This window comes from Schistocerca gregaria, chromosome 7, assembly GCF_023897955.1.
Source record: "Schistocerca gregaria isolate iqSchGreg1 chromosome 7, iqSchGreg1.2, whole genome shotgun sequence".
NCBI lineage: Eukaryota > Metazoa > Arthropoda > Insecta > Orthoptera > Acrididae > Schistocerca > Schistocerca gregaria.
The window spans coordinates 329686904-329695019 of NC_064926.1; the positions used below are offsets into that span (position 1 = coordinate 329686904).

The 8116-nt window shown below is 44.6% G+C and overlaps 1 protein-coding gene across 1 annotated transcript in view; it reads right to left on the minus strand.

Annotated features, from left to right (window-relative positions):
* The window catches only part of LOC126281175 (lipase 3-like), an 83951-nt gene extending 78935 nt beyond the window's left edge, over positions 1–5016 (minus strand). Inside the window, exon 1 of the mRNA XM_049979861.1 lies at positions 4949–5016. The gene's annotated coding sequence lies outside the window, so the exon portion shown is untranslated. The remainder of the gene's footprint in view (positions 1–4948) is intronic.
* Positions 5017–8116: the final 3100 nt, after the last annotated feature.

Consider the following 8116-nt stretch of genomic DNA (forward strand, 5'->3'; position numbering starts at 1 on the left):
TGCACGGTACATCCAAACCGTCATCGAACCCATCGTTCTACCATTCCTAGAGCGGCAAGGGAACTTGCTGTTCCAACAGGACAATGCACGTCCGAATGTATCCCGTGCCACCCAACGTACTCTAGAAGGTGTAAGGCAACTACCCTGGCCAGCAAGATCTCCGGATCTGTCCCCCATTGAGCATGTTTGGGACTGGATGAAGCGTCGTCTCACGCGGTCTGCACGTCCAGCACGAACGCTGGTCCAACTCAGGCGCCAGGTGGAAATGACATGGCAAGCCGTTCCACAGGACTACATCCAGCATCTCTACGATCGTCTCCATGGGAGAATAGCAGCCTGCATTGCTGCGAAAGGTGGATATACACTGTACTAGTGCCGACATTGTGCATGCTCTGTTGCCTGTGTCTATGTGCCTGTGGTTCTTTCAGTGTGATCATGTGATGTATCTGACCCCAGGAATGTGTCAATAAAGTTTCCCCTTCCTGGGACAATGAATTCACGGTGTTCTTATTTCAATTTCCAGGAGTGTGTATTATCTAGACACAGGCAGCAAATCAACTGCTTTCTATTTAATTGTACACTATGAATGAACTGTTAAGTTTTCTCCTTATATTAGGTCACATTTTCTTGTGGCCTCTTCTGTTTTAAATTTTTTAAAGCAAATGAAACACTGTACTTCATCGCTAAATCAGTTAGTACATATTTCCATACTAGGATTGGTGCCATTCTCATATACAACTGATGTCCTACAACGACAGTGAGAAATTACCGTTTAGATCAAATGGGACAAGTATTGCACACTGTCCTTACACGCGCACCATCTAACCACATGGTAAAAGGTAAATTATTGTCTCAGCAAAGCTGCACCAATTCTTTTGCTATGTGTTTTATTGCTCGTTTCTGCCGGCATTGTTATTAAAACAGCACTGATAGCTTCTCCCATTTTCTATAGTATAATAACGCAATAGTTTCAAGTAATTCATATTTTACTAATGAAAAATTTTTAAAGTAAAGTTTAGAAACGAAATATTTTAACACTGCTGCTACAGGTAATTAATATCTCGGTATTTTGTCCAGTTATTAGTAAAAAATAAAAATATTGCCATAACCGAGACCAACAAATATCTAAAAATAGCGGTTTTCCGAACTAAAACACTGGTATCGATTTTATACGGTCGGTTTCCCACATCCCTACACTCCACCTACGGACATTGATGTCAGCAATACGGTCTGGCGTTTCAGTTCGTGCGTCGTGGGCCAAAGGCATCCATCGTTCCATGAATCGCCTGTGCCACGCCTTGACTCTTTGCTACGAACATGAAATAGTCTTCGTACACTTGTGGCATTGTTTGATAAAGCTCCGTTCCTTACACTCCGTCTCTCAGGCAACACATTGCATCCCTTTGCTGTTCTTTTGAAGCCCCCATTTTCTGTTCCCAGTTCTACTGAATGCCGTGGACGGACCATCTCCATGTCCCTCTAGTGACGAGTCAGGGGCCCTCAGCACTCTTACATAGTCTTTTTGAATTATCACAATACTGTAGACAGAACATTATCCGCAGTTTTTATCAGGTAATCTCGAATGATTTTTGGTACAGTTTTGGCCTGCATACATACACTGCCGGAAAACAAATGCGTACACCCTTTTAGAAGTTTCCAATTCACTCAGTATTTATTGTTGCAACAGTGCATATGGAGTACATGAATTGATTCCATTTACAGATCGGTAGCACAAGCGGTTCTGAGGTACAAAGTATCTACTGCTGTTGCAAGACCCATATTACTACGAGGTGTAGCTCCCACGGGCGGCAATTAAGCCTCTGCTTTGGCAGCCATTCAATCGCACAGATGGCAAATACTGTCCTGGGATACGTTATGAAACGCCTGCTCGATCTGTTAAAGTAGTTCCGTGTGAATTGTTAGCTGGGGAGTCGCACGAATCACTTGGAGGGAGAAGAGTGCAGGAGACTAGTGTTTAACGTCCTGTCGACAAAGAGGTAATTACAGACGGAGTAGGGAAGGATGGAGAAGGAAATCGGCTGTGCTCTTTCAAAGGAACCATTCCGGCATTTGTCTGAAGCGATTTAGGGAAATCATGAAAAACCGTAATCAGGATGCCCAGACGCGGGTTTCAAGCGTCATCCTCCCGAAAGTGAGTCTAGTGAGCTAAACACTGCTCTACCTCGCTCAGTATACGAGTCACCTCTCACCCTATCATATCCAGCATGTGATCGATTGGAGACACATAATCTGCCTGTTGCAAGACCGGCAAAAGAATGGGTCGAACAGGGTTCTGCGCGTACCGAGCGCTGGTTAGCGTCCCCCTCTAGAAACACCAAAGCTGAACGAGAGTTGTAGCTTATCGCACCCCAGACCATAAGGCCTGAGGTGGAGCCAGTGCATTCTACAATACAGTGCTCACCAGGTTTACGTCGTACGAGTAAACGACCATCACTGCGTGCAGGCAGAATCTGCTTTCATCGCTGAAGGCCACGAGGCGTCATTTTACCTTCCAGGTGATCTTCTGGCGCGAGTGGAGGACGAGCTAGAGGTGTGCATGTCGCTAGTATCACGGCCAATGAAGTCTCACTGCTAGTAACCGGTTCCCAACGGTTCGTGTTGACACGTCTGGCCTTACAAGCCGTCGTATCTGTGCTGTGCTAGCTTCAAGATCTGTCACACTGCCCTTGCAATATGACGATCCTAGCGGCCATCTACTAGGTGCGACAATAAAGTAATGAGACTGATGTTAAAAAAATGTTGCTCGCCGTTTTAGTCAAGTTGAGTGTTGTCTCCTTCAAAGTAGTTCCCTTCCGATTGCACACACTTTTTGCAGCGCTTCTGCCATTGATGTTAATATTTATGGAACTCATCTTCTGTAACATCATCCAAGACCCTCGTCACGGCTTTTTGGACATCTTGTGTTGTTTGAAAATTGTGTCCCTTGACCGCCGTTTTGACTCTTGGAAATAGAAAAAAGTCGCACGCAGCGATATTTGGTGAATAAGGTGGCTGTGGTAGTACTGAAATTTGTTTGAGGTTAAAAATTGCTGTACTGACAGAGCAGTACGGGATGGCGCGTTGTCGTGAAGCAGAATCCAATTATCAGCAATGTTGGCACGGACACGAAGAACTCTTTTAGGAAGTCTGTTTAAAATTTCTTTGTAGTAATATTGGTTAATTGTTTGTCCAGGAGGCATCCAATCTTTATAGACAATTCCTTAGGAATCAAAGAAGCACACAAGCATGCACTTCACTTTCGACTTTGACATGCGAGCTTTCTTTGGTCTGGGTGATCCCTTTGAGCATCATAGCGAACATTGGCGTCGTTTTGTCTCTGGATTGTACTGAAAAAAAAATAACTTTCATCACCAGTCATAACACGGCTCAACAATTCTGGATTGATTTCCGTTTGCTTTAGCAGATCCGCTGTCACGTTATTTCGTGTTTCTCGCTGTTGTGGTGTGAGATTTTTGGAGACCATTATTGCACAAATCTTTCTCATACCAAGATCTTCACTTATTATAAGCGAACCGTTTCTCGATTGATGTTCAATTCTTCTGCAATCATTTTCACGGATAATCTTCGATCAGATCGTACGAGTTCACGCATCCTGGCCAAGTTGGCATCCATCCGGGAGGTTGATGGTCGTCCACTTCATCTTCAAAATTCGTTCTGCCTTCACTAAACATTTTATGCCAGCGAAAAACTTGAGCTCTTGACATAACCTCCTCTCTAAAAGCCTTCTGAAGCTAACCGTAAGTTGTCGTTGCGTTTTCAGCCAATTTAACGCAGAAGAAATGGCATACAGTTGCGCAATATTATGCGGCTCCATTTCCGTGACGAGACTCAGCATGCGTTAATTTATTACAACACAACTCACGACTGAGCACTTGCATCGATGTGCCGCTTGGGCTAGAAGCAGCTTATAGACCAAGGACAAAGATATAGTGCCTATACAAGCCTACAGGGTTGCCACATCTTGCAAAGAAAATCAGTCTCATTACTGTATTATCGCACCTCGTATACTGCGTGAACTTCCAGAATATAGTCTGTGGGTTTGAAAATATTCATGTGATCACTGTACCAGCATCGTTGCACAACTGAAGTAACACGTCCAACTCGTGTGACAATTCTTTTTGTATGTCCGTCCTTATTACAGGAGGTCTTTGGGACGACGGTCGTTTACTATTGTGAGAAAATGAAACGCCTACTGCTGTCACTATGGTTTTATTTATTAAGTTGCAACCAGTTTTGGTGCTTCAATGCGCCATCTTCAGGCTGTAGTTGATGGGGAAGGTGTTGACACGGTCCCTATATATATCACATCAGTGGCCAGCATAAGTGGTTACGCAGATTATCTGAAAATTTTTGTGCCAGCAGTCCTAGGTTTTATGATAGTCTGTGTAACCAGTTATGCTTGTCAGTGATGCGCTATATATAGGGATTGTGTCAACTCCTTCTACATGAACTACAGCCTGAAGATGGTGCATTGAAGCTCGGAAACGTGTTGCAACTTTATAAACAAAATCGTAAGGACGGCTGTAGGCGTTCCATTTTCTCAGTGTGTGACGATCCTCTGAAAGGACCATCCCTCCACTCAGAAAGCCACATTTTGAACCCTTTCAAACTCTCTTCAGTTGGCTGTAGGAAGCACGAGCGCGTCTCTGTGGCACAGGTGCCTGCTTGATCCAGACGTTTCCACCAAATAGAGCCTTCCTACTGTGATCAGTTCCTATTAAGTGTAAGACACCGCTCTCTGGTTGCTATGACAGAACTCTATCTGCCGGCGCACCACGTCGAAACCGTTATCAGTACATCTGCTGTTCCCCCAAGCGGAATATGCGTTTTCCAGATGCACTATTTTTTTCCGGCAGTGTAAGAAGAACAAAAGTTGAGATAATCGAGTGAGTGAAACGGCGCACATACAGTGAGCATGCCGTCGAACCTGGCGGCCATGCGGATGAGCGGGCTGCGCACGTGGCTCATGAAGGCGACGGGCGCCATGGCGAGCATGGCGCGCACCTTGGGGCACATGTCGGGCCGCTCGGAGCCCATCACGAAGAAGGCGGTGGTGCCCTGCGAGTAGCCGATGTAGAACAGCCGCTGCTGGCCCGTCACCCGCAGGATGTGCTCGATGCACGTCGGCAGGTCATACACGCCCATCTCGTGCCAGCTGGCCAACACAGATACTGATCTTACAACCAACAGCTTAGCAGGAGAACACGGTAAGTGCCATAACCCCATTTCCTAGAGACTTCGCTCAGCGGAAGAGGGCTCAAAGTAAGCGAACATGTGTGTAGCTTTATCCGCAGATCTGGGGTTCCCAAACTTTTCCTCTAATAGAACATTTTGGTACAACACCTTGTTTATTTGGAAGGTTAATAGAATTTTAAAAAACAAGAAAAAGTTAAAACATAACTATCATAACTAATGACACAGAAGTCACAAGAAAAATTTTAAAAAATAATTAGAACCATCAACATGTCAAAAAATAATGCCATGTTATTAACAGTTTTTCACAGAGCACTTCTCATGGAACACTAGTGTTACATGGAATTCAGTTTGGGAAACGCTACTGTAAATACTCGACCGTTTCTGGAAACGAGGTTTAAAGTTTGCGGTATACTTTATGTGTCTTTTAGCGCATAACCATTTCAGCCGAAGTGATGACACAGCAGTTCGCATCGATGTTTCACAATTTCACACATTTTCGCAACCCGATTATTGTTTTTACCTACACTCATGCTCATAAATTAAGGATAATGCTGTTATATGGTGAAACAACGCTCTGGTGGGCGGATTGCGGATTTAAATCACCTTAGGGTTTGACCATGCGGTGCATTTGACCTGCGGTCGTCGCAGGGTGGCGCTGGCAGCAGTCCACATACGCAGAGATGTGTTGGTTCATGTCAGAGTACGGTGCAGCGAGTAAGTGTGCAGACGTTTTCAGACGTACTAATGGTGAGTGAGTGTTGAAAATGGCTCAAAGAATACATATTGATGGCGTTATGAGGGGTAGAATACTAGGGTGACTGGAGGCTGGTCAAACACAGCTGGTCGTAGCACGGGCCCTCCGTGTGCCACAGAGTGTGATCTCAAGATTATGGTAACGATTCCAGCAGACAGGAAACGTGTCCAGGCGCTACAGTACGGGACGTCCACAGTGTACAACACCACAAGAAAACCGAAATCTCACCATCAGTGCTCGCTGACGGCCACGGAGTACTGCAGGTAGCCTTGCTCGGGACCTTACCGCAGCGACTGGAATAGTTGTCTCCAGACATACCGTTTACAGACGACTGAAAAGAAATGGTTTATTCCCCCAGAGACCTGCAAGGTGCATTCTACGGACCTCTGGTCACAGGAGAACCCGTACAGCCTGGTGTCATGAACACAGTACATGGTCATTGGAATAGTGGTGCCAGGTTATGTTCAAGGACGATTCCAGGTATAGTCTGAACAGTGATTCTCGACGGGTTTTCATCTGGACTTACAGATCGGTGTCGTGTGTGTTCCCTATGTGCCTATGCTATTGGCGCCAATTTTGTGTAGTGCCACGTTGTGTGGCACCACATTCTGCTATTATCCTTGATTTCTGAGCATTAGTGTATTTATCTATTTATTTTCATTTAACTGACAATGTCCGTACATTACTACACGAATGTGTAAAACTATAAATGAAAGCGAAAAATATTTGAAATTGGTGTCGGTGGAATTTCTTTAGTGTGTACTGACAGTAATATTGGTGGTACTGCGTGTTTGTTCCTGGAAAACAGAGTTCGCTTGGCCAACAAGTAGATTCACTTATTCCTGCAGCCTGCAAGGGTGATGTTGTTTTCAACAATTTCTAACCTACCCAGCTGGTTTTGTCTACTGGACGGAATCAGTAAGAGAAACATTTCATTTTCGAATTAGTTCTCAAAGAGAACAGACAGTAATGAAGCCTCCAGCAAAATTAGGACAAAAAAATAATGAAACTGAGCCAATAGAGGGACCACGCAAAGCGAATTTCAGGACGAGAGTGTTACGGAAGAATCTGTAGCTATTCAAACGAGTATGACAATGCGAGTCCTGAAACAACATGAGAAAAAACCGATGCTGTTTACTCTTGCACTGAACTGTTAGAGAAATTGGATACAAATAATAAAACACAAACAATGACATCCAGCCTATCGAAAATCTTGGGTAAAGAAACGGCGGAGAAAATCATAGATCTTATAAACAGTAGGATCAACTCTTGACAACGGATTAAGCAGTTAAGGAGCACACTCCACATGCTGTTGTCGAAGAAAAGCCTTCCAGTTCGAGAGAAAAAATTGAAGACAAGTCAGAAATTGACAAAGCACTTGCCCGTGAAAGGCAAAGGTCCCGAGTTCGAGTCTCGGTCGGGCACACAGTTTTAATCTGCCAGGAAGTTTCATATCAGCGCACACTCCGCTGCAGAGTGAAAATCTCATTCTGGAAACATCCCCCAGGCTGTGGCTAAGCCATGTCTCCGCAATATCCTTTCTTTCAGGAGTGCTAGTTCTGCATGGTTCGCAGGAGAACTTCTGTGAAGTTTGGAAGGTAGGAGACGAGGTACTGGCAGAAGTAAAGCTGTGAGTACCGGGCGTGAGTCGTGCTTCGGTAGCTCAGATGGTAGAGCACTTGCCCGCGAAAGGCAAAGGTCCCGAGTTCGAGTCTCGGTCGGGCACACAGTTTTAATCTGCCAGGAAGTTTCCTTTATATAATTAATGTCTATCAAATTAAATTATTGCAGGTGCCAAACTCTTTTCTACTCCACTTGCAGGGTCGATTACAGTCAGTTCGCATTTCTTCTTAATCCATGTGCAACAGCAAAAATAGGAGTTAGAAAAGGAGGGACTTAGAACATCATTTCCATATGAAGATTCGAGAAGAATTTAACGTTAAATACACTGCTAGCCCCGGCACCTCACACAATATCCGAACGTGTACGTAATTGCCGCAAAATCCTAGAAGCTGACAAAAGAAACACACAATTAGTTCTTGAATAAAGTTATGGCACCATGAGTTAAAACAGAGACAATCTTGTTCATTAGTTATTCATGGGGTGGAAAGAGCGATCCTTCGTTATATGACGAGAAATTCGTGG